General features: G+C 34.0%; 29 non-coding genes across 29 annotated transcripts; all 29 read left to right on the forward strand.

Moving 5' to 3' along the window:
- The first annotated feature begins 581 nt into the window (after positions 1-581).
- On the forward strand, positions 582-664 carry TRNAL-UAA (transfer RNA leucine (anticodon UAA)). Its single transcript has one exon. It is a non-coding gene; the product is annotated as a tRNA-Leu (tRNA).
- A 731-nt stretch (positions 665-1,395) lies between these two features.
- Positions 1,396-1,478, forward strand: TRNAL-UAA (transfer RNA leucine (anticodon UAA)). Its single transcript has one exon. It is a non-coding gene; the product is annotated as a tRNA-Leu (tRNA).
- Positions 1,479-2,204: 726 nt separating this feature from the next.
- On the forward strand, positions 2,205-2,287 carry TRNAL-UAA (transfer RNA leucine (anticodon UAA)). Its single transcript has one exon. It is a non-coding gene; the product is annotated as a tRNA-Leu (tRNA).
- Positions 2,288-3,018: 731 nt separating this feature from the next.
- TRNAL-UAA (transfer RNA leucine (anticodon UAA)) lies at positions 3,019-3,101 on the forward strand. Its single transcript has one exon. It is a non-coding gene; the product is annotated as a tRNA-Leu (tRNA).
- A 729-nt stretch (positions 3,102-3,830) lies between these two features.
- TRNAL-UAA (transfer RNA leucine (anticodon UAA)) lies at positions 3,831-3,913 on the forward strand. The gene has a single exon. It is a non-coding gene; the product is annotated as a tRNA-Leu (tRNA).
- A 729-nt stretch (positions 3,914-4,642) lies between these two features.
- TRNAL-UAA (transfer RNA leucine (anticodon UAA)) lies at positions 4,643-4,725 on the forward strand. The gene has a single exon. It is a non-coding gene; the product is annotated as a tRNA-Leu (tRNA).
- Positions 4,726-5,454: 729 nt separating this feature from the next.
- Positions 5,455-5,537, forward strand: TRNAL-UAA (transfer RNA leucine (anticodon UAA)). Its single transcript has one exon. It is a non-coding gene; the product is annotated as a tRNA-Leu (tRNA).
- A 727-nt stretch (positions 5,538-6,264) lies between these two features.
- On the forward strand, positions 6,265-6,347 carry TRNAL-UAA (transfer RNA leucine (anticodon UAA)). Its single transcript has one exon. It is a non-coding gene; the product is annotated as a tRNA-Leu (tRNA).
- Positions 6,348-7,077: 730 nt separating this feature from the next.
- On the forward strand, positions 7,078-7,160 carry TRNAL-UAA (transfer RNA leucine (anticodon UAA)). The gene has a single exon. It is a non-coding gene; the product is annotated as a tRNA-Leu (tRNA).
- Positions 7,161-7,891: 731 nt separating this feature from the next.
- TRNAL-UAA (transfer RNA leucine (anticodon UAA)) lies at positions 7,892-7,974 on the forward strand. Its single transcript has one exon. It is a non-coding gene; the product is annotated as a tRNA-Leu (tRNA).
- Positions 7,975-8,705: 731 nt separating this feature from the next.
- On the forward strand, positions 8,706-8,788 carry TRNAL-UAA (transfer RNA leucine (anticodon UAA)). Its single transcript has one exon. It is a non-coding gene; the product is annotated as a tRNA-Leu (tRNA).
- A 730-nt stretch (positions 8,789-9,518) lies between these two features.
- Positions 9,519-9,601, forward strand: TRNAL-UAA (transfer RNA leucine (anticodon UAA)). Its single transcript has one exon. It is a non-coding gene; the product is annotated as a tRNA-Leu (tRNA).
- A 730-nt stretch (positions 9,602-10,331) lies between these two features.
- Positions 10,332-10,414, forward strand: TRNAL-UAA (transfer RNA leucine (anticodon UAA)). The gene has a single exon. It is a non-coding gene; the product is annotated as a tRNA-Leu (tRNA).
- A 730-nt stretch (positions 10,415-11,144) lies between these two features.
- TRNAL-UAA (transfer RNA leucine (anticodon UAA)) lies at positions 11,145-11,227 on the forward strand. The gene has a single exon. It is a non-coding gene; the product is annotated as a tRNA-Leu (tRNA).
- A 731-nt stretch (positions 11,228-11,958) lies between these two features.
- Positions 11,959-12,041, forward strand: TRNAL-UAA (transfer RNA leucine (anticodon UAA)). Its single transcript has one exon. It is a non-coding gene; the product is annotated as a tRNA-Leu (tRNA).
- A 730-nt stretch (positions 12,042-12,771) lies between these two features.
- TRNAL-UAA (transfer RNA leucine (anticodon UAA)) lies at positions 12,772-12,854 on the forward strand. The gene has a single exon. It is a non-coding gene; the product is annotated as a tRNA-Leu (tRNA).
- A 730-nt stretch (positions 12,855-13,584) lies between these two features.
- Positions 13,585-13,667, forward strand: TRNAL-UAA (transfer RNA leucine (anticodon UAA)). Its single transcript has one exon. It is a non-coding gene; the product is annotated as a tRNA-Leu (tRNA).
- A 730-nt stretch (positions 13,668-14,397) lies between these two features.
- TRNAL-UAA (transfer RNA leucine (anticodon UAA)) lies at positions 14,398-14,480 on the forward strand. Its single transcript has one exon. It is a non-coding gene; the product is annotated as a tRNA-Leu (tRNA).
- Positions 14,481-15,210: 730 nt separating this feature from the next.
- Positions 15,211-15,293, forward strand: TRNAL-UAA (transfer RNA leucine (anticodon UAA)). Its single transcript has one exon. It is a non-coding gene; the product is annotated as a tRNA-Leu (tRNA).
- Positions 15,294-16,024: 731 nt separating this feature from the next.
- On the forward strand, positions 16,025-16,107 carry TRNAL-UAA (transfer RNA leucine (anticodon UAA)). The gene has a single exon. It is a non-coding gene; the product is annotated as a tRNA-Leu (tRNA).
- Positions 16,108-16,838: 731 nt separating this feature from the next.
- TRNAL-UAA (transfer RNA leucine (anticodon UAA)) lies at positions 16,839-16,921 on the forward strand. Its single transcript has one exon. It is a non-coding gene; the product is annotated as a tRNA-Leu (tRNA).
- A 731-nt stretch (positions 16,922-17,652) lies between these two features.
- Positions 17,653-17,735, forward strand: TRNAL-UAA (transfer RNA leucine (anticodon UAA)). Its single transcript has one exon. It is a non-coding gene; the product is annotated as a tRNA-Leu (tRNA).
- A 729-nt stretch (positions 17,736-18,464) lies between these two features.
- On the forward strand, positions 18,465-18,547 carry TRNAL-UAA (transfer RNA leucine (anticodon UAA)). The gene has a single exon. It is a non-coding gene; the product is annotated as a tRNA-Leu (tRNA).
- Positions 18,548-19,278: 731 nt separating this feature from the next.
- Positions 19,279-19,361, forward strand: TRNAL-UAA (transfer RNA leucine (anticodon UAA)). The gene has a single exon. It is a non-coding gene; the product is annotated as a tRNA-Leu (tRNA).
- Positions 19,362-20,091: 730 nt separating this feature from the next.
- On the forward strand, positions 20,092-20,174 carry TRNAL-UAA (transfer RNA leucine (anticodon UAA)). The gene has a single exon. It is a non-coding gene; the product is annotated as a tRNA-Leu (tRNA).
- Positions 20,175-20,905: 731 nt separating this feature from the next.
- TRNAL-UAA (transfer RNA leucine (anticodon UAA)) lies at positions 20,906-20,988 on the forward strand. Its single transcript has one exon. It is a non-coding gene; the product is annotated as a tRNA-Leu (tRNA).
- Positions 20,989-21,719: 731 nt separating this feature from the next.
- On the forward strand, positions 21,720-21,802 carry TRNAL-UAA (transfer RNA leucine (anticodon UAA)). Its single transcript has one exon. It is a non-coding gene; the product is annotated as a tRNA-Leu (tRNA).
- Positions 21,803-22,532: 730 nt separating this feature from the next.
- On the forward strand, positions 22,533-22,615 carry TRNAL-UAA (transfer RNA leucine (anticodon UAA)). The gene has a single exon. It is a non-coding gene; the product is annotated as a tRNA-Leu (tRNA).
- A 729-nt stretch (positions 22,616-23,344) lies between these two features.
- Positions 23,345-23,427, forward strand: TRNAL-UAA (transfer RNA leucine (anticodon UAA)). Its single transcript has one exon. It is a non-coding gene; the product is annotated as a tRNA-Leu (tRNA).
- The last annotated feature ends 574 nt before the right edge of the window (positions 23,428-24,001 follow it).

The following is a 24,001-nucleotide window of genomic DNA, read 5'->3' on the forward strand; positions in this document are numbered from 1 at the left end:
TCCTCACTATTCAGAGAAAACTGCTATTTCAGCAAAATTAGTTAATATTGAAAATACAATATATTAATATATTCAGGTGAATATTCTATCAGCATCTTTGTTCAAAGTTTCAAAACATATGCTATGAAAAAGACATGAGAAAATGTATAGGAGAAGTTTAACCTGACTCAGGTAGTCATAGAACAATTTGTCAAAAGATAGTGGTGAACAAAGTTGGACTGTAAAATCTATCTTAGAAAATCCAATCTAGAAATGCCATTAGTTTTCTGACAGATATAGTCTAAAAATGAGGTCAAACAGTGTCAGGAAAAGCAGTTTTCCTATTTGGTAATCTCAAATGAGTTTGCAAGTTTTTGTTTCATATATGTATGCTTGGACAGATAGGTTAAGGCGAATGGGTGAGATTTCGGACATATCTAGAAATTATAGTGGTTCTCTATCCGGCTCTTTTCTACAAAGACAAAAAAATCACCAAAAAATAAACAAATTTGTAAACCTGAAAGATTTTGTACAACTTACATAAATGCATTATTCCAAACAACCACTATGTTGATCTCGTTGTCTAACAGGTTGTCGTTCGAACCAGGATGGCCGAGTGGTTAAGGCGTTGGACTTAAGATCCAATGGATATATATATGCGTGGGTTCGAACCCCACTCCTGGTAAAAGTTTTAACCTTGGACGTCTGGCAAATTGGTCTAGATTGAGTAATTCATTAGTGACAATTAACATTTTGTTCTTGACCTTTATCCAAATCACCTGTTGATCAAAAGATGAGTCTCTGAGCACCATATTGTGATCAATGCATTTTATTCCTCACTATTCAGAGAAAACTGCTATTTCAGCAAAATTAAATAATATTGAAAATACAATTTATTAATATATTCAGGTTAATATTCTATCAGCATCTTTGTTCAAAGTTTCAAAACATATGCTATGAAAAAGACATGAGAAAATGTATAGGAGAAGTTTAACCTGACTCAGGTAGTCATAGAACAATTTGTCAAAAGATAGGGGTGAACAAAGTTGGACTGTAAAATCTGTCTTAGAAAATCCAATCTAGAAACGCCATTAGTTTTCAGACAGATGTAGTCTAAAAAAAGAGGTCAAACAGTGTCAGGAAAAGCAGTTTTCCCTATTTGGTAATCTCAAATGAGTGTGCAACTTTTTGTTTCATAGATGTATGCTTGGACAGATAGGTTAAGGCGAATGGGTGAGATTTCGGACATATCTAGAAATTATAGTGGTTCTCTATCCGGCTCTTTTCTACAAAGACAAAAAAATCACCAAAAAATAAACAAATTTGTAAACCTGAATGATTTTGTACAACTTACATGAATGCATTATTCCAAACAACCACTATGTTGATCTCGGAGTCTAACAAGTTGTTGTTCGAACCAGGATGGCCGAGTGGTTAAGGCGTTGGACTTAAGATCCAATGGGTATATATCCGCGTGGGTTCGAACCCCACTCCTGGTAAAAGTTTTAACCTTTGACTTCTGGCAAATTAGTCTAGATTGGGTAATTCATTAGTGACAATAACCAATATCTTGACCTTTATCCAAATCACCTGTTGATCAAAAGATGAGTCTCTGAGCACCATATTGTGATCAATGCATTTTATTCCTCACTATTCAGAGAAAACTGCTATTTTAGCAAAATTAGTTAATATTGAAAATACAATATATTAATATATTCAGGTGAATATTCTATCAGCATCTTTGTTCAAAGTTTCAAAACATATGCTATGAAAAAGACATGAGAAAATGTATAGGAGAAGTTTAACCTGACTCAGGTAGTCATAGAACAATTTGTCAAAAGATAGTGGTGAACAAAGTTGGACTGTAAAATCTATCTTAGAAAATCCAATCTAGAAATGCCATTAGTTTTCTGACAGATATAGTCTAAAAATGAGGTCAAACAGTGTCAGGAAAAGCAGTTTTCCTATTTGGTAATCTCAAATGAGTTTGCAAGTTTTTGTTTCATATATGTATGCTTGGACAGATAGGTTAAGGCGAATGGGTGAGATTTTGGACATATCTAGAAATTATAGTGGTTCTCTATCCGGCTCTTTTCTACAAAGACAAAAAAATCACCAAAAAATAAACAAATTTGTAAACCTGAAAGATTTTGTACAACTTACATAAATGCATTATTCCAAACAACCACTATGTTGATCTCATTGTCTAACAGGTTGTCGTCCGAACCAGGATGGCCGAGTGGTTAAGGCGTTGGACTTAAGATCCAATGGATATATATCCGCGTGGGTTCGAACCCCACTCCTGGTGAAAGTTTTAACCTTGGACATCTGGCAAATTGGTCTAGATTGAGTAATTCATTAGTAACAATTAACATTTTGTTCTTGACCTTTATCCAAATCACCTGTTGATCAAAAGATGAGTCTCTGAGCACCATATTGTGATCAATGCATTTTATTCCTCACTATTCAGAGAAAACTGCTATTTCAGCAAAATTAAATAATATTGAAAATACAATTTATTAATATATTCAGGTGAATATTCTATCAGCATCTTTGTTCAAAGTTTCAAAACATATGCTATGAAAAAGACATGAGAAAATGTATAGGAAAAGTTTAACCTGACTCAGGTAGTCATAGAACAATTTGTCAAAAGATAGGGGTGAACAAAGTTGGACTGTAAAATCTGTCTTAGAAAATCCAATCTAGAAACGCCATTAGTTTTCAGACAGATGTAGTCTAAAAAAAGAGGTCAAACAGTGTCAGTAAAAGCAGTTTTCCCTATTTGGTAATCTCAAATGAGTGTGCAACTTTTTGTTTCATAGATGTATGCTTGGACAGATAGGTTAAGGCGAATGGGTGAGATTTCGGACATATCTAGAAATTATAGTGGTTCTCTATCCGGCTCTTTTCTACAAAGACAAAAAAATCACCAAAAAATAAACAAATTTGTAAACCTGAATGATTTTGTACAACTTACATGAATGCATTATTCCAAACAACCACTATGTTGATCTCGGAGTCTAATAAGTTGTCGTTTGAACCAGGATGGCCGAGTGGTTAAGGTGTTGGACTTAAGATCCAATGGGTATATATCCGCGTGGGTTCGAACCCCACTCCTGGTAAAACTTTTAATCTTGGACTTCTGGCAAATTGGTCTAGATTGGGTAATTCATTAGTGACAATTAATTTTTTGTTCTTGACCTTTATCCAAATCACCTGTTGATCAAAAGATGAGTCTCTGAGCACCATATTGTGATCAATGCATTTTATTCCTCACTATTCAGAGAAAACTGCTATTTCAGCAAAATTAAATAATATTGAAAATACAATTTATTAATATATTCAGGTGAATATTCTATCAGCATCTTTGTTCAAAGTTTCAAAACATATGCTATGAAAAAGACATGAGAAAATGTATAGGAGAAGTTTAACCTGACTCAGGTAGTCATAGAACAATTTGTCAAAAGATAGCGTTGAACAAAGTTGGACTGTAAAATCTATCTTAGAAAATCCAATCTAGAAATGCCATTAGTTTTCTGACAGATATAGTCTAAAAATGAGGTCAAACAGTGTCAGGAAAAGCAGTTTTCCTATTTGGTAATCTCAAATGAGTGTGCAACTTTTTGTTTCATATATGTATGCTTGGACAGATAGGTTAAGGCGAATGGGTGAGATTTCGGACATATCTAGAAATTATAGTGGTTCTCTATCCGGCTCTTTTCTACAAAGACAAAAAAATCACCAAAAAATAAACAAATTTGTAAACCTGAAAGATTTTGTACAACTTACATAAATGCATTATTCCAAACAACCACTATGTTGATCTCGTTGTCTAACAGGTTGTCGTTCGAACCAGAATGGCCGAGTGGTTAAGGCGTTGGACTTAAGATCCAATGGATATATATCCGCGTGGGTTCGAACCCCACTCCTGGTAAACGTTTTAACCTTGGACGTCTGGCAAATTGGTCTAGATTGAGTAATTCATTAGTGACAATTAACATTTTGTTCTTGACCTTTATCCAAATCACCTGTTGATCAAAAGATGAGTCTCTGAGCACCATATTGTGATCAATGCATTTTATTCCTCACTATTCAGAGAAAACTGCTATTTCAGCAAAATTAAATAATATTGAAAATACAATTTATTAATATATTCAGGTGAATATTCTATCAGCATCTTTGTTCAAAGTTTCAAAACATATGCTATGAAAAAGACATGAGAAAATGTATAGGAGAAGTTTAACCTGACTCAGGTAGTCATAGAACAATTTGTCAAAAGATAGTGTTGAACAAAGTTGGACTGTAAAATCTATCTTAGAAAATCCAATCTAGAAATGCCATTAGTTTTCTGACAGATATAGTCTAAAAATGAGGTCAAACAGTGTCAGGAAAAGCAGTTTTCCTATTTGGTAATCTCAAATGAGTGTGCAACTTTTTGTTTCATATATGTATGCTTGGACAGATAGGTTAAGGCGAATGGGTGAGATTTCGGACATATCTAGAAATTATAGTGGTTCTCTATCCGGCTCTTTTCTACAAAGACAAAAAAATCACCAAAAAATAAACAAATTTGTAAACCTGAAAGATTTTGTACAACTTACATAAATGCATTATTCCAAACAACCACTATGTTGATCTCGTTGTCTAACAGGTTGTCGTTCGAACCAGAATGGCCGAGTGGTTAAGGCGTTGGACTTAAGATCCAATGGATATATATCCGCGTGGGTTCGAACCCCACTCCTGGTAAACGTTTTAACCTTGGACGTCTGGCAAATTGGTCTAGATTGAGTAATTCATTAGTGACAATTAACATTTTGTTCTTGACCTTTATCCAAATCACCTGTTGATCAAAAGATGAGTCTCTGAGCACCATATTGTGATCAATGCATTTTATTCCTCACTATTCAGAGAAAACTGCTATTTCAGCAAAATTAAATAATATTGAAAATACAATTTATTAATATATTCAGGTGAATATTCTATCAGCATCTTTGTTCAAAGTTTCAAAACATATGCTATGAAAAAGACATGAGAAAATGTATAGGAGAATTTTAACCTGACTCAGGTAGTCATAGAACAATTTGTCAAAAGATAGTGTTGAACAAAGTTGGACTGTAAAATCTATCTTAGAAAATCCAATCTAGAAATGCCATTAGTTTTCTGACAGATATAGTCTAAAAATGAGGTCAAACAGTGTCAGGAAAAGCAGTTTTCCTATTTGGTAATCTCAAATGAGTTTGCAAGTTTTTGTTTCATATATGTATGCTTGGACAGATAGGTTAAGGCGAATGGGTGAGATTTTGGACATATCTAGAAATTATAGTGGTTCTCTATCCGGCTCTTTTCTACAAAGACAAAAAAATCACCAAAAAATAAACAAAATTGTAAACCTGAAAGATTTTGTACAACTTACATAAATGCATTATTCCAAACAACCACTATGTTGATCTCGTTGTCTAACAGGTTGTCGTTCGAACCAGGATGGCCGAGTGGTTAAGGCGTTGGACTTAAGATCCAATGGATATATATCCGCGTGGGTTCGAACCCCACTCCTGGTAAAAGTTTTAACCTTGGACTTCTGGCAAATTGGTCTAGATTGGGTAATTCATTAGTGACAATAACCAATATCTTGACCTTTATCCAAATCACCTGTTGATCAAAAGATGAGTCTCTGAGCATCATATTGTGATCAATGCATTTTATTCCTCACTATTCAGAGAAAACTGCTATTTCAGCAAAATTAAATAATATTGAAAATACAATTTATTAATATATTCAGGTGAATATTCTATCAGCATCTTTGTGGAAAGTTTCAAAACATATGCTATGAAAAAGACATGAGGAAATGTATAGGAGAAGTTTAACCTAACTCAGGTAGTCATAGAACAATTTGTCAAAAGATAGTGTTGAACAAAGTTGGACTGTAAAATCTATCTTAGAAAATCCAATCTAGAAATGCCATTAGTTTTCTGACAGATATAGTCTAAAAATGTGGTCAAACAGTGTCAGGAAATGCAGTTTTTCCTATTTGGTAATCTCAAATGAGTGTGCAAGTTTTTGTTTCATATATGTATGCTTGGACAGATAGGTTAAGGCGAATGGGTGAGATTTCGGACATATCTAGAAATTATAGTGGTTCTCTATCCGGCTCTTTTCTACAAAGACAAAAAAATCACCAAAAAATAAACAAATTTGTAAACCTGAAAGATTTTGTACAACTTACATAAATGCATTATTCCAAACAACCACTATGTTGATCTCGTTGTCTAACAGGTTGTCGTTCGAACCAGGATGGCCGAGTGGTTAAGGCGTTGGACTTAAGATCCAATGGATATATATCCGCGTGGGTTCAAACCCCACTCCTGGTAAAAGTTATAACCTTGGACGTCTGGAAAATTGGTCTAGATTGAGTAATTCATTAGTGACAATTAACATTTTGTTCTTGACCTTTATCCAAATCACCTGTTGATCAAAAGATGAGTCTCTGAGCACCATATTGTGATCAATGCATTTTATTCCTCACTATTCAGAGAAAACTGCTATTTCAGCAAAATTAAATAATATTGAAAATACAATTTATTAATATATTCAGGTGAATATTCTATCAGCATCTTTGTTCAAAGTTTCAAAACATATGCTATGAAAAAGACATGAGAAAATGTATAGGAGAAGTTTAACCTGACTCAGGTAGTCATAGAACAATTTGTCAAAAGATAGTGTTGAACAAAGTTGGACTGTAAAATCTATCTTAGAAAATCCAATCTAGAAATGCCATTAGTTTTCTGACAGATATAGTCTAAAAATGAGGTCAAACAGTGTCAGGACAAGCAGTTTTTCCTATTTGGTAATCTCAAATGAGTGTGCAAGTTTTTGTTTCATATATGTATGCTTGGACAGATAGGTTAAGGCGAATGGGTGAGATTTCGGACATATCTAGAAATTATAGTGGTTCTCTATCCGGCTCTTTTCTACAAAGACAAAAAAATCACCAAAAAATAAACAAATTTGTAAACCTGAAAGATTTTGTACAACTTACATAAATGCATTATTCCAAACAACCACTATGTTGATCTCGTTGTCTAACAGGTTGTCGTTCGAACCAGGATGGCCGAGTGGTTAAGGCGTTGGACTTAAGATCCAATGGATATATATCCGCGTGGGTTCGAACCCCACTCCTGGTAAAAGTTTTAACCTTGGACGTCTGGCAAATTGGTCTAGATTGAGTAATTCATTAGTGACAATTAACATTTTGTTCTTGACCTTTATCCAAATCACCTGTTGATCAAAAGATGAGTCTCTGAGGACCATATTGTGATCAATGCATTTTATTCCTCACTATTCAGAGAAAACTGCTATTTCAGCAAAATTAAATAATATTGAAAATACAATTTATTAATATATTAAGGTGAATATTCTATCAGCATCCTTGTTCAAAGTTTCAAAACATATGCTATGAAAAAGACATGAGAAAATGTATAGGAGAAGTTTAACCTGACTCAGGTAGTCATAGAACAATTTGTCAAAAGATAGTGGTGAACAAAGTTGGACTGTAAAATCTATCTTAGAAAATCCAATGTAGAAACACCATTAGTTTTCAGACAGATGTAGTCTAAAAAAAGAGGTCAAACAGTGTCAGTAAAAGCAGTTTTCCCTATTTGGTAATCTCAAATGAGTGTGCAACTTTTTGTTTCATAGATGTATGCTTGGACAGATAGGTTAAGGCGAATGGGTGAGATTTCGGACATATCTAGAAATTATAGTGGTTCTCTATCCGGCTCTTTTCTACAAAGACAAAAAAATCACCAAAAAATAAACAAATTTGTAAACCTGAAAGATTTTGTACAACTTACATAAATGCATTATTCCAAACAACCACTATGTTGATCTCGTTGTCAAACAGGTTGTCGTCCGAACCAGGATGGCCGAGTGGTTAAGGCGTTGGACTTAAGATCCAATGGATATATATCCGCGTGGGTTCGAACCCCACTCCTGGTAAAAGTTTTAACCTTGGATGTCTGGCAAATTGGTCTAGATTGAGTAATTCATTAGTGACAATTAACATTTTGTTCTTGACCTTTATCCAAATCACCTGTTGATCAAAAGATGAGTCTCTGAGGACTATATTGTGATCAATGCATTTTATTCCTCACTATTCAGAGAAAACTGCTATTTCAGCAAAATTAAATAATATTGAAAATACAATTTATTAATATATTAAGGTGAATATTCTATCAGCATCCTTGTTCAAAGTTTCAAAACATATGCTATGAAAAAGACATGAGAAAATGTATAGGAGAAGTTTAACCTGACTCAGGTAGTCATAAAACAATTTGTCAAAAGATAGTGGTGAACAAAGTTGGACTGTAAAATCTATCTTAGAAAATCCAATCTAGAAACACCATTAGTTTTCAGACAGATGTAGTCTAAAAAAGGAGGTCAAACAGTGTCAATAAAAGCAGTTTTCCCTATTTGGTAATCTCAAATGAGTGTGCAACTTTTTGTTTCATAGATGTATGCTTGGACAGATAGGTTAAGGCGAATGGGTGAGATTTCGGACATATCTAGAAATTATAGTGGTTCTCTATCCGGCTCTTTTCTACAAAGACAAAAAAATCACCAAAAAATAAACAAATTTGTAAACCTGAAAGATTTTGTACAACTTACATAAATGCATTATTCCAAACAACCACTATGTTGATCTCGTTGTCGAACAGGTTGTCGTCCGAACCAGGATGGCCGAGTGGTTAAGGCGTTGGACTTAAGATCCTATGGATATATATCTGCGTGGGTTCGAACCCCACTCCTGGTAAAAGTTTTAACCTTGGACGTCTGGCAAATTGGTCTAGATTGAGTAATTCATTAGTGACAATTAACATTTTGTTCTTGACCTTTATCCAAATCACCTGTTGATCAAAAGATGAGTCTCTGAGCACCATATTGTGATCAATGCATTTTATTCCTCACTATTCAGAGAAAACTGCTATTTCAGCAAAATTAAATAATATTGAAAATACAATTTATTAATATGTTCAGGTGAATATTCTATCAGCATCTTTGTTCAAAGTTTCAAAACATATGCTATGAAAAAGACATGAGAAAATGTATAGGAGAAGTTTAACCTGACTCAGGTAGTCATAGAACAATTTGTCAAAAGATAGTGGTGAACAAAGTTGGATTGTAAAATCTGTCTTAGAAAATCCAATCTAGAAACGCCATTAGTTTTCAGACAGATGTAGTCTAAAATAGAGGTCAAACAGTGTCAGTAAAAGCAGTTTTCCCTATTTGGTAATCTCAAATGAGTGTGCAACTTTTTGTTTCATAGATGTATGCTTGGACAGATACGTTAAGGTGAATGGGTGAGATTTCGGACATATCTAGAAATTATAGTGGTTCTCTATCCGGCTCTTTTCTACAAAGACAAAAAAATCACCAAAAAATAAACAAATTTGTAAACCTGAATGATTTTGTACAACTTACATGAATGCATTATGCCAAACAACCACTATGTTGATCTCGTTGTCTAACAGGTTGTCGTTCGAACCAGGATGGCGGAGTGGTTAAGGCGTTGGAATTAAGATCCAATGGATATATATCCGCGTGGGTTCGAACCCCACTCCTGGTAAAAATTTTAACCTTGGACGTCTGGAAAATTGGTCTAGATTGAGTAATTCATTAGTGACAATTAACATTTTGTTCTTGACCTTTATCCAAATCACCTGTTGATCAAAAGATGAGTCTCTGAGCACCATATTGTGATCAATGCATTTTATTCCTCACTATTCAGAGAAAACTGCTATTTCAGCAAAATTAAATAATATTGAAAATACAATTTATTAATATATTCAGGTGAATATTCTATCAGCATCTTTGTTCAAAGTTTCAAAACATATGCTATGAAAAAGACATGAGAAAATGTATAGGAGAAGTTTAACCTGACTCAGGTAGTCATAGAACAATTTGTCAAAAGATAGTGGTGAACAAAGTTGGATTGTAAAATCTGTCTTAGAAAATCCAATCTAGAAACGCCATTAGTTTTCAGACAGATGTAGTCTAAAATAGAGGTCAAACAGTGTCAGTAAAAGCAGTTTTCCCTATTTGGTAATCTCAAATGAGTGTGCAACTTTTTGTTTCATAGATGTATGCTTGGACAGATACGTTAAGGTGAATGGGTGAGATTTCGGACATATCTAGAAATTATAGTGGTTCTCTATCCGGCTCTTTTCTACAAAGACAAAAAAATCACCAAAAAATAAACAAATTTGTAAACCTGAAAGATTTTGTACAACTTACATAAATGCATTATTCCAAACAACCACTATGTTGATCTCGTTGTCTAACAGGTTGTTGTTCGAACCAGGATGGCCGAGTGGTTAAGGCGTTGGACTTAAGATCCAATGGATATATATCCGCGTGGGTTCGAACCCCACTCCTGGTAAAAATTTTAACCTTGGACGTCTGGAAAATTGGTCTAGATTGAGTAATTCATTAGTGACAATTAACATTTTGTTCTTGACCTTTATCCAAATCACCTGTTGATCAAAAGATGAGTCTCTGAGCACCATATTGTGATCAATGCATTTTATTCCTCACTATTCAGAGAAAACTGCTATTTCAGCAAAATTAAATAATATTGAAAATACAATTTATTAATATATTCAGGTGAATATTCTATCAGCATCTTTGTTCAAAGTTTCAAAACATATGCTATGAAAAAGACATGAGAAAATGTATAGGAGAAGTTTAACCTGACTCAGGTAGTCATAGAACAATTTGTCAAAAGATAGTGTTGAACAAAGTTGGACTGTAAAATCTATCTTAGAAAATCCAATCTAGAAATGCCATTAGTTTTCTGACAGATATAGTCTAAAAATGAGGTCAAACAGTGTCAGGAAAAGCAGTTTTTCCTATTTGGTAATCTCAAATGAGTGTGCAAGTTTTTGTTTCATATATGTATGCTTGGACAGATAGGTTAAGGCGAATGGGTCAGATTTCGGACATATCTAGAAATTATAGTGGTTCTCTATCCGGCTCTTTTCTACAAAGACAAAAAAATCACCAAAAAATAAACAAATTTGTAAACCTGAAAGAGTTTGTACAACTTACATAAATGCATTATTTCAAACAACCACTATGTTGATCTCGTTGTCTAACAGATTGTCGTTCGAACCAGGATGGCCGAGTGGTTAAGGCGTTGGACTTAAGATCCAATGGATATATATCCGCGTGGGTTCGAACCCCACTCCTGGTAAAAGTTTTAACCTTGGACGTCTGGAAAATTGGTCTAGATTGAGTAATTCATTAGTGACAATTAACATTTTGTTCTTGACCTTTATCCAAATCACCTGTTGATCAAAAGATGAGTCTCTGAGCACCATATTGTGATCAATGCATTTTATTCCTCACTATTCAGAGAAAACTGCTATTTCAGCAAAATTAAATAATATTGAAAATACAATTTATTAATATATTAAGGTGAATATTCTATCAGCATCTTTGTTCAAAGTTTCAAAACATATGCTATGAAAAAGACATGAGAAAATGTATAGGAAAAGTTTAACCTGACTCAGGTAGTCATAGAACAATTTGTCAAAAGATAGTGGTGAACAAAGTTGGACTGTAAAATCTGTCTTAGAAAATCCAATCTAGAAACACCATTAGTTTTCAGACAGATGTAGTCTAAAAAAAGAGGTCAAACAGTGTCAGTAAAAGCAGTTTTCCCTATTTGGTAATCTCAAATGAGTGTGCAAGTTTTTGTTTCATAGATGTATGCTTGGACAGATAGGTTAAGGCGAATGGGTGAGATTTCGGACATATCTAGAAATTATAGTGGTTCTCTATCCGGCTCTTTTCTACAAAGACAAAAAAATCACCAAAAAATAAACAAATTTGTAAACCTGAATGATTTTGTACAACTTACATGAATGCATTATTCCAAACAACCACTATGTTGATCTCGTTGTCTAACAGGTTGTCGTTCGAACCAGGATGGCCGAGTGGTTAAGGCGTTGGACTTAAGATCCAATGGATATATATCCGCGTGGGTTCGAACCCCACTCCTGGTAAAAGTTTTAACCTTGGACGTCTGGAAAATTGGTCTAGATTGAGTAATTCATTAGTGACAATTAACATTTTGTTCTTGACCTTTATCCAAATCACCTGTTGATCAAAAGATGAGTCTCTGAGCACCATATTGTGATCAATGCATTTTATTCCTCACTATTCAGAGAAAACTGCTATTTCAGCAAAATTAAATAATATTGAAAATACAATTTATTAATATATTCAGGTGAATATTCTATCAGCATCTTTGTTCAAAGTTTCAAAACATATGCTATGAAAAAGACATGAGAAAATGTATAGGAGAAGTTTAACCTGACTCAGGTAGTCATAGAACAATTTGTCAAAAGATAGTGGTGAACAAAGTTGGATTGTAAAATCTGTCTTAGAAAATCCAATCTAGAAACGCCATTAGTTTTCAGACAGATGTAGTCTAAAATAGAGGTCAAACAGTGTCAGTAAAAGCAGTTTTCCCTATTTGGTAATCTCAAATGAGTGTGCAACTTTTTGTTTCATAGATGTATGCTTGGACAGATACGTTAAGGTGAATGGGTGAGATTTCGGACATATCTAGAAATTATAGTGGTTCTCTATCCGGCTCTTTTCTACAAAGACAAAAAAATCACCAAAAAATAAACAAATTTGTAAACCTGAAAGATTTTGTACAACTTACATAAATGCATTATTCCAAACAACCACTATGTTGATCTCGTTGTCTAACAGGTTGTTGTTCGAACCAGGATGGCCGAGTGGTTAAGGCGTTGGACTTAAGATCCAATGGATATATATCCGCGTGGGTTCGAACCCCACTCCTGGTAAAAATTTTAACCTTGGACGTCTGGAAAATTGGTCTAGATTGAGTAATTCATTAGTGACAATTAACATTTTGTTCTTGACCTTTATCCAAATCACCTGTTGATCAAAAGATGAGTCTCTGAGCACCATATTGTGATCAATGCATTTTATTCCTCACTATTCAGAGAAAACTGCTATTTCAGCAAAATTAAATAATATTGAAAATACAATTTATTAATATATTCAGGTGAATATTCTATCAGCATCTTTGTTCAAAGTTTCAAAACATATGCTATGAAAAAGACATGAGAAAATGTATAGGAGAAGTTTAACCTGACTCAGGTAGTCATAGAACAATTTGTCAAAAGATAGTGTTGAACAAAGTTGGACTGTAAAATCTATCTTAGAAAATCCAATCTAGAAATGCCATTAGTTTTCTGACAGATATAGTCTAAAAATGAGGTCAAACAGTGTCAGGAAAAGCAGTTTTTCCTATTTGGTAATCTCAAATGAGTGTGCAAGTTTTTGTTTCATATATGTATGCTTGGACAGATAGGTTAAGGCGAATGGGTCAGATTTCGGACATATCTAGAAATTATAGTGGTTCTCTATCCGGCTCTTTTCTACAAAGACAAAAAAATCACCAAAAAATAAACAAATTTGTAAACCTGAAAGAGTTTGTACAACTTACATAAATGCATTATTTCAAACAACCACTATGTTGATCTCGTTGTCTAACAGGTTGTCGTTCGAACCAGGATGGCCGAGTGGTTAAGGCGTTGGACTTAAGATCCAATGGATATATATCCGCGTGGGTTCGAACCCCACTCCTGGTAAAAGTTTTAACCTTGGACGTCTGGAAAATTGGTCTAGATTGAGTAATTCATTAGTGACAATTAACATTTTGTTCTTGACCTTTATCCAAATCACCTGTTGATCAAAAGATGAGTCTCTGAGCACCATATTGTGATCAATGCATTTTATTCCTCACTATTCAGAGAAAACTGCTATTTCAGCAAAATTAAATAATATTGAAAATACAATTTATTAATATATTCAGGTGAATATTCTATCAGCATCTTTGTTCAAAGTTTCAAAACATATGCTATGAAAAAGACATGAGAAAATGTATAGGAGAAGTTTAACCTGACTCAGGTAGTCATAGAACAATTTGTCAAAAGATAGTGGTGAACAAAGTTGGATTGTAAAATCTGTCTTAGAAAATCCAATCTAGAAACGCCATTAGTTTTCAGACAGATGTAGTCTAAAATAGAGGTCAAACAGTGTCAGTAAAAGCAGTTTTCCCTATTTGGTAATCTCAAATGAGTGTGCAACTTTTTGTTTCATAGATGTATGCTTGGACAGATACGTTAAGGTGAATGGGTGAGATTTCGGACATATCTAGAAATTATAGTGGTTCTCTATCCGGCTCTTTTCTACAAAGACAAAAAAATCACCAAAATATAAACAAATTTGTAAACCTGAAAGATTTTGTACAACTTACATAAATGCATTATTCCAAACAACCACTATGTTGATCTCGTTGTCTAACATGTTGTTGTTCGAACCAGGATGGCTGAGTGGTTAAGGCGTTGGACTTAAGATCCAATGGATATATATCCGCGTGGGTTCGAACCCCACTCCTGGTAAAAATTTTAACCTTGGACGTCTGGAAAATTGGTCTAGATTGAGTAATTCATTAGTGACAATTAACATTTTGTTCTTGACCTTTATCCAAATCACCTGTTGATCAAAAGATGAGTCTCTGAGCACCATATTGTGATCAATGCATTTTATTCCTCACTATTCAGAGAAAACTGCTATTTCAGCAAAATTAAATAATATTGAAAATACAATTTATTAATATATTCAGGTGAATATTCTATCAGCATCTTTGTTCAAAGTTTCAAAACATATGCTATGAAAAAGACATGAGAAAATGTATAGGAGAAGTTTAACCTGACTCAGGTAGTCATAGAACAATTTGTCAAAAGATAGTGTTGAACAAAGTTGGACTGTAAAATCTATCTTAGAAAATCCAATCTAGAAATGCCATTAGTTTTCTGACAGATATAGTCTAAAAATGAGGTCAAACAGTGTCAGGAAAAGCAGTTTTTCCTATTTGGTAATCTCAAATGAGTGTGCAAGTTTTTGTTTCATATATGTATGCTTGGACAGATAGGTTAAGGCGAATGGGTCAGATTTCGGACATATCTAGAAATTATAGTGGTTCTCTATCCGGCTCTTTTCTACAAAGACAAAAAAATCACCAAAAAATAAACAAATTTGTAAACCTGAAAGAGTTTGTACAACTTACATAAATGCATTATTCCAAACAACCACTATGTTGATCTCGGTGTCTAACAGGTTGTCGTTCGAACCAGGATGGCCGAGTGGTTAAGGCGTTGGACTTAAGATCCAATGGATATATATCCGCGTGGGTTTGAACCCCACTCCTGGTAAAAGTTTTAACCTTGGACGTCTGGAAAATTGGTCTAGATTGAGTAATTCATTAGTGACAATTAACATTTTGTTCTTGACCTTTATCCAAATCACCTGTTGATCAAAAGATGAGTCTCTGAGCACCATATTGTGATCAATGCATTTTATTCCTCACTATTCAGAGAAAACTGCTATTTCAGCAAAATTAAATAATATTGAAAATACAATTTATTAATATATTAAGGTGAATATTCTATCAGCATCTTTGTTCAAAGTTTCAAAACATATGCTATGAAAAAGACATGAGAAAATGTATAGGAGAAGTTTAACCTGACTCAGGTAGTCATAGAACAATTTGTCAAAAGATAGTGGTGAACAAAGTTGGACTGTAAAATCTGTCTTAGAAAATCCAATCTAGAAACACCATTAGTTTTCAGACAGATGTAGTCTAAAAAAAGAGGTCAAACAGTGTCAGTAAAAGCAGTTTTCCCTATTTGGTAATCTCAAATGAGTGTGCAAGTTTTTGTTTCATAGATGTATGCTTGGACAGATAGGTTAAGGCGAATGGGTGAGATTTCGGACATATCTAGAAATTATAGTGGTTCTCTATCCGGCTCTTTTCTACAAAGACAAAAAAATCACCAAAAAATAAACAAATTTGTAAACCTGAATGATTTTGTACAACTTACATGAATGCATTATTCCAAACAACCACTATGTTGATCTCGTTGTCTAACAGGTTGTCGTTCGAACCAGGATGGCCGAGTGGTTAAGGCGTTGGACTTAAGATCCAATGGATATATATCTGCGTGGGTTCGAACCCCACTCCTGGTAAAAGTTTTAACCTTGGACGTCTGGAAAATTGGTCTAGATTGAGTAATTCATTAGTGACAATTAACATTTTGTTCTTGACCTTTATCCAAATCACCTGTTGATCAAAAGATGAGTCTCTGAGCACCATATTGTGATCAATGCATTTTATTCCTCACTATTCAGAGAAAACTGCTATTTCAGCAAAATTAAATAATATTGAAAATACAATTTATGAATATATTAAGGTGAATATTCTATCAGCATCTTTGTTCAAAGTTTCAAAACATATGCTATGAAAAAGACATGAGAAAATGTATAGGAGAAGTTTAACCTGACTCAGGTAGTCATAGAACAATTTGTCAAAAGATAGTGGTGAACAAAGTTGGACTGTAAAATCTGTCTTAGAAAATCCAATCTAGAAACACCATTAGTTTTCAGACAGATGTAGTCTAAAAAAAGAGGTCAAACAGTGTCAGTAAAAGCAGTTTTCCCTATTTGGTAATCTCAAATGAGTGTGCAACTTTTTGTTTCATAGATGTATGCTTGGACAGATAGGTTAAGGCGAATGGGTGAGATTTCGGACATATCTAGAAATTATAGTGGTTCTCTATCCGGCTCTTTTCTACAAAGACAAAAAAATCACCAAAAAATAAACAAATTTGTAAACCTGAAAGATTTTGTACAACTTACATAAATGCATTATTCCAAACAACCACTATGTTGATCTCGTTGTCTAACAGGTTGTCGTCCGAACCAGGATGGCCGAGAGGTTAAGGCGTTGGACTTAAGATCCAATGGATATATATCCGCGTGGGTTCGAACCCCACTCCTGGTAAAAGTTTTAACCTTGGACGACTGGCAAATTGGTCTAGATTGAGTAATTCATTAGTGACAATTAACATTTTGTTCTTGACCTTTATCCAAATCACCTGTTGATCAAAAGATGAGTCTATGAGCACCATATTGTGATCAATGCATTTTATTCCTCACTATTCAGAGAAAACTGCTATTTCAGCAAAATTAAATAATATTGAAAATACAATTTATTAATATATTAAGGTGAATATTCTATCAGCATCTTTGTTCAAAGTTTCAAAACATATGCTATGAAAAAGACATGAGAAAATGTATAGGAGAAGTTTAACCTGACTCAGGTAGTCATAGAACAATTTGTCAAAAGATAGTGGTGAACAAAGTTGGACTGTAAAATCTGTCTTAGAAAATCCAATCTAGAAACACCATTAGTTTTCAGACAGATGTAGTCTAAAAAAAGAGGTCAAACAGTGTCAGTAAAAGCAGTTTTCCCTATTTGGTAATCTCAAATGAGTGTGCAAGTTTTTGTTTCATAGATGTATGCTTGGACAGAAAGGTTAAGGCGAATGGGTGAGATTTCGGACATATCTAGAAATTATAGTGGTTCTCTATCCGGCTCTTTTCTACAAAGACAAAAAAATCACCAAAAAATAAACAAATTTGTAAACCTGAAAGATTTTGTACAACTTACATAAATGCATTATTCCAAACGACCACTATGTTGATCTCGTTGTCTAACAGGTTGTTGTTCGAACCAGGATGGCCGAGTGGTTAAGGCGTTGGACTTAAGATCCAATGGATATATATCCGCGTGGGTTCGAACCCCACTCCTGGTAAAAGTTTTAACCTTGGACGTCTGGAAAATTGGTCTAGATTGAGTAATTCATTAGTGACAATTAACATTTTGTTCTTGACCTTTATCCAAATCACCTGTTGATCAAAAGATGAGTCTCTGAGCACCATATTGTGATCAATGCATTTTATTCCTCACTATTCAGAGAAAACTGCTATTTCAGCAAAATTAAATAATATTGAAAATACAATTTATTAATATATTCAGGTGAATATTCTATCAGCATCTTTGTTCAAAGTTTCAAAACATATGCTATGAAAAAGACATGAGAAAATGTATAGGAGAAGTTTAACCTGACTCAGGTAGTCATAGAACAATTTGTCAAAAGATAGTGTTGAACAAAGTTGGACTGTAAAATCTATCTTAGAAAATCCAATCTAGAAATGCCATTAGTTTTCTGACAGATGTAGTCTAAAAATGAGGTCAAACAGTGTCAGGAAAAGCAGTTTTTCCTATTTGGTAATCTCAAATGAGTGTGCAAGTTTTTGTTTCATATATGTATGCTTGGACAGATAGGTTAAGGCGAATGGTCAGATTTCGGACATATCTAGAAATTATAGTGGTTCTCTATCCGGCTCTTTTCTACAAAGACAAAAAAATCACCAAAAAATAAACAAATTTGTAAACCTGAAAGATTTTGTACAACTTACATAAATGCATTATTCCAAACGACCACTATGTTGATCTCGTTGTCTAACAGGTTGTTGTTCGAACCAGGATGGCCGAGTGGTTAAGGCGTTGGACTTAAGATCCAATGGATATATATCCGCGTGGGTTCGAACCCCACTCCTGGTAAAAGTTTTAACCTTGGACGTCTGGAAAATTGGTCTAGATTGAGTAATTCATTAGTGACAATTAACATTTTGTTCTTGACCTTTATCCAAATCACCTGTTGATCAAAAGATGAGTCTCTGAGCACCATATTGTGATCAATGCATTTTATTCCTCACTATTCAGAGAAAACTGCTATTTCAGCAAAATTAAATAATATTGAAAATACAATTTATTAATATATTCAGGTGAATATTCTATCAGCATCTTTGTTCAAAGTTTCAAAACATATGCTATGAAAAAGACATGAGAAAATGTATAGGAGAAGTTTAACCTGACTCAGGTAGTCATAGAACAATTTGTCAAAAGATAGTGGTGAACAAAGTTGGACTGTAAAATCTATCTTAGAAAATCCAATCTAGAAACACCATTAGTTTTCAGACAGATGTAGTCTAAAAAAAGAGGTCAAACAGTGTCAGTAAAAGCAGTTTTCCCTATTTGGTAATCTCAAATGAGTGTGCAACTTTTTGTTTCATAGATGTATGCTTGGACAGATAGGTTAAGGCGAATGGGTGAGATTTCGGACATATCTAGAAATTATAGTGGTTCTCTATCCGGCTCTTTTCTACAAAGACAAAAAAATCACCAAAAAATAAACAAATTTGTAAACCTGAAAGATTTTGTACAACTTACATAAATGCATTATTCCAAACAACCACTATGTTGATCTCGTTGTCGAACAGGTTGTCGTCCGAACCAGGATGGCCGAGTGGTTAAGGCGTTGGACTTAAGATCCTATGGATATATATCTGCGTGGGTTCGAACCCCACTCCTGGTAAAAGTTTTAACCTTGGACGTCTGGCAAATTGGTCTAGATTGAGTAATTCATTAGTGACAATTAACATTTTGTTCTTGACCTTTATCCAAATCACCTGTTGATCAAAAGATGAGTCTCTGAGCACCATATTGTGATCAATGCATTTTATTCCTCACTATTCAGAGAAAACTGCTATTTCAGCAAAATTAAATAATATTGAAAATACAATTTATTAATATATTCAGGTGAATATTCTATCAGCATCTTTGTTCAAAGTTTCAAAACATATGCTATGAAAAAGACATGAGAAAATGTATAGGAGAAGTTTAACCTGACTCAGGCAGTCATAGAACAATTTGTCAAAAGATAGTGGTGAACAAAGTTGGATTGTAAAATCTGTCTTAGAAAATCCAATCTAGAAACGCCATTAGTTTTCAGACAGATGTAGTCTAAAATAGAGGTCAAACAGTGTCAGTAAAAGCAGTTTTCCCTATTTGGTAATCTCAAATGAGTGTGCAACTTTTTGTTTCATAGATGTATGCTTGGACAGATACGTTAAGGTGAATGGGTGAGATTTCGGACATATCTAGAAATTATAGTGGTTCTCTATCCGGCTCTTTTCTACAAAGACAAAAAAATCACCAAAAAATAAACAAATTTGTAAACCTGAATGATTTTGTACAACTTACATGAATGCATTATGCCAAACAACCACTATGTTGATCTCGTTGTCTAACAGGTTGTCGTTCGAACCAGGATGGCGGAGTGGTTAAGGCGTTGGAATTAAGATCCAATGGATATATATCCGCGTGGGTTCGAACCCCACTCCTGGTAAAAGTTTTAACCTTGGACGTCTGGAAAATTGGTCTAGATTGAGTAATTCATTAGTGACAATTAACATTTTGTTCTTGACCTTTATCCAAATCACCTGTTGATCAAAAGATGAGTCTCTGAGCACCATATTGTGATCAATGCATTTTATTCCTCACTATTCAGAGAAAACTGCTATTTCAGCAAAATTAAATAATATTGAAAATACAATTTATTAATATATTAAGGTGAATATTCTATCAGCATCTTTGTTCAAAGTTTCAAAACATATGCTATGAAAAAGACATGAGAAAATGTATAGGAGAAGTTTAACCTGACTCAGGTAGTCATAGAACAATTTGTCAAAAGATAGTGGTGAACAAAGTTGGACTGTAAAATCTGTCTTAGAAAATCCAATCTAGAAACACCATTAGTTTTCAGACAGATGTAGTCTAAAAAAAGAGGTCAAACAGTGTCAGTAAAAGCAGTTTTCCCTATTTGGTAATCTCAAATGAGTGTGCAACTTTTTGTTTCATAGATGTATGCTTGGACAGATAGGTTAAGGCGAATGGGTGAGATTTCGGACATATCTAGAAATTATAGTGGTTCTCTATCCGGCTCTTTTCTACAAAGACAAAAAAATCACCAAAAAATAAACAAATTTGTAAACCTGAAAGATTTTGTACAACTTACATAAATGCATTATTCCAAACAACCACTATGTTGATCTCGTTGTCTAACAGGTTGTCGTCTGAACCAGGATGGCCGAGAGGTTAAGGCGTTGGACTTAAGATCCAATGGATATATATCCGCGTGGGTTCGAACCCCACTCCTGGTAAAAGTTTTAACCTTGGACGACTGGCAAATTGGTCTAGATTGAGTAATTCATTAGTGACAATTAACATTTTGTTCTTGACCTTTATCCAAATCACCTGTTGATCAAAAGATGAGTCTATGAGCACCATATTGTGATCAATGCATTTTATTCCTCACTATTCAGAGAAAACTGCTATTTCAGCAAAATTAAATAATATTGAAAATACAATTTATTAATATATTAAGGTGAATATTCTATCAGCATCTTTGTTCAAAGTTTCAAAACATATGCTATGAAAAAGACATGAGAAAATGTATAGGAGAAGTTTAACCTGACTCAGGTAGTCATAGAACAATTTGTCAAAAGATAGTGGTGAACAATGTTGGACTGTAAAATCTGTCTTAGAAAATCCAATCTAGAAACACCATTAGTTTTCAGACAGATGTAGTCTAAAAAAAGAGGTCAAACAGTGTCAGTAAAAGCAGTTTTCCCTATTTGGTAATCTCAAATGAGTGTGCAACTTTTTGTTTCATAGATGTATGCTTGGACAGATAGGTTAAGGCGAATGGGTGAGATTTCGGACATATCTAGAAATTATAGTGGTTCTCTATCCGGCTCTTTTCTACAAAGACAAAAAAATCACCAAAAAATAAACAAATTTGTAAACCTGAAAGATTTTGTACAACTTACATAAATGCATTATTCCAAACAACCACTATGTTGATCTCGTTGTCTAACAGGTTGTCGTCTGAACCAGGATGGCCGAGAGGTTAAGGCGTTGGACTTAAGATCCAATGGATATATATCCGCGTGGGTTCGAACCCCACTCCTGGTAAAAGTTTTAACCTTGGACGACTGGCAAATTGGTCTAGATTGAGTAATTCATTAGTGACAATTAACATTTTGTTCTTGACCTTTATCCAAATCACCTGTTGATCAAAAGATGAGTCTATGAGCACCATATTGTGATCAATGCATTTTATTCCTCACTATTCAGAGAAAACTGCTATTTCAGCAAAATTAAATAATATTGAAAATACAATTTATTAATATATTAAGGTGAATATTCTATCAGCATCTTTGTTCAAAGTTTCAAAACATATGCTATGAAAAAGACATGAGAAAATGTATAGGAGAAGTTTAACCTGACTCAGGTAGTCATAGAACAATTTGTCAAAAGATAGTGGTGAACAAAGTTGGACTGTAAAATCTGTCTTAGAAAATCCAATCTAGAAATGCCATTAGTTTTCTGACAGATATAGTCTAAAAATGTGGTCAAACAGTGTCAGGAAAAGCAGTTTTTCCTATTTGGTAATCTCAAATGAGTGTGCAAGTTTTTGTTTCATATATGTATGCTTGGACAGATAGGTTAAGGCGAATGGGTGAGATTTCGGACATATCTAGAAATTATAGTGGTTCTCTATCCGGCTCTTTTCTACAAAGACAAAAAAATCACCAAAAAATAAACAAATTTGTAAACCTGAAAGATTTTGTACAACTTACATAAATGCATTATTCCAAACGACCACTATGTTGATCTCGTTGTCTAACAGGTTGTTGTTCGAACCAGGATGGCCGAGTGGTTAAGGCGTTGGACTTAAGATCCAATGGATATATATCCGCGTGGGTTCGAACCCCACTCCTGGTAAAAGTTTTAACCTTGGACGTCTGGAAAATTGGTCTAGATTGGGTAATTTATTAGTGACAATTAACATTTTGTTCTTGACCTTTATCCAAATCACCTGTTGATCAAAAGATGAGTCTCTGAGCACCATATTGTGATCAATGCATTTTATTCCTCACTATTCAGAGAAAACTGCTATTTCAGCAAAATTAAATAATATTGAAAATACAATTTATTAATATATTCAGGTGAATATTCTATCAGCATCTTTGTTCAAAGTTTCAAAACATATGCTATGAAAAAGACATGAGAAAATGTATAGGAGAAGTTTAACCTGACTCAGGTAGTCATAGAACAATTTGTCAAAAGATAGTGTTGAACAAAGTTGGACTGTAAAATCTATCTTAGAAAATCCAATCTAGAAATGCCATTAGTTTTCTGACAGATATAGTCTAAAAATGAGGTCAAACAGTGTCAGGAAAAGCAGTTTTTCCTATTTGGTAATCTCAAATGAGTGTGCAAGTTTTTGTTTCATATATGTATGCTTGGACAGATAGGTTAAGGCGAATGGTCAGATTTCGGACATATCTAGAAATTATAGTGGTTCTCTATCCGGCTCTTTTCTACAAAGACAAAAAAATCACCAAAAAATAAACAAATTTGTAAACCTGAAAGATTTTGTACAACTTACATAAATGCATTATTCCAAACAACCACTATGTTGATCTCGTTGTCTAACAGGTTGTCGTTCGAACCAGGATGGCCGAGTGGTTAAGGCGTTGGACTTAAGATCCAATGGATATATATCCGCGTGGGTTCGAACCCCACTCCTGGTAAAAGTTTTAACCTTGGACGTCTGGAAAATTGGTCTAGATTGAGTAATTCATTAGTGACAATTAACATTTTGTTCTTGACCTTTATCCAAATCACCTGTTGATCAAAAGATGAGTCTCTGAGCACCATATTGTGATCAATGCATTTTATTCCTCACTATTCAGAGAAAACTGCTATTTCAGCAAAATTAAATAATATTGAAAATACAATTTATTAATATATTAAGGTGAATATTCTATCAGCATCTTTGTTCAAAGTTTCAAAACATATGCTATGAAAAAGACATGAGAAAATGTATAGGAGAAGTTTAACCTGACTCAGGTAGTCATAGAACAATTTGTCAAAAGATAGTGGTGAACAAAGTTGGACTGTAAAATCTGTCTTAGAAAATCCAATCTAGAAACACCATTAGTTTTCAGACAGATGTAGTCTAAAAAAGAGGTCAAACAGTGTCAGTAAAAGCAGTTTTCCCTATTTGGTAATCTCAAATGAGTGTGCAAGTTTTTGTTTCATAGATGTATGCTTGGACAGATAGGTTAAGGCGAATGGGTGAGATTTCGGACATATCTAGAAATT

The sequence above is a fragment of the Engystomops pustulosus genome, chromosome 3, assembly GCF_040894005.1.
Source record: "Engystomops pustulosus chromosome 3, aEngPut4.maternal, whole genome shotgun sequence".
Classification (NCBI taxonomy): domain Eukaryota; kingdom Metazoa; phylum Chordata; class Amphibia; order Anura; family Leptodactylidae; genus Engystomops; species Engystomops pustulosus.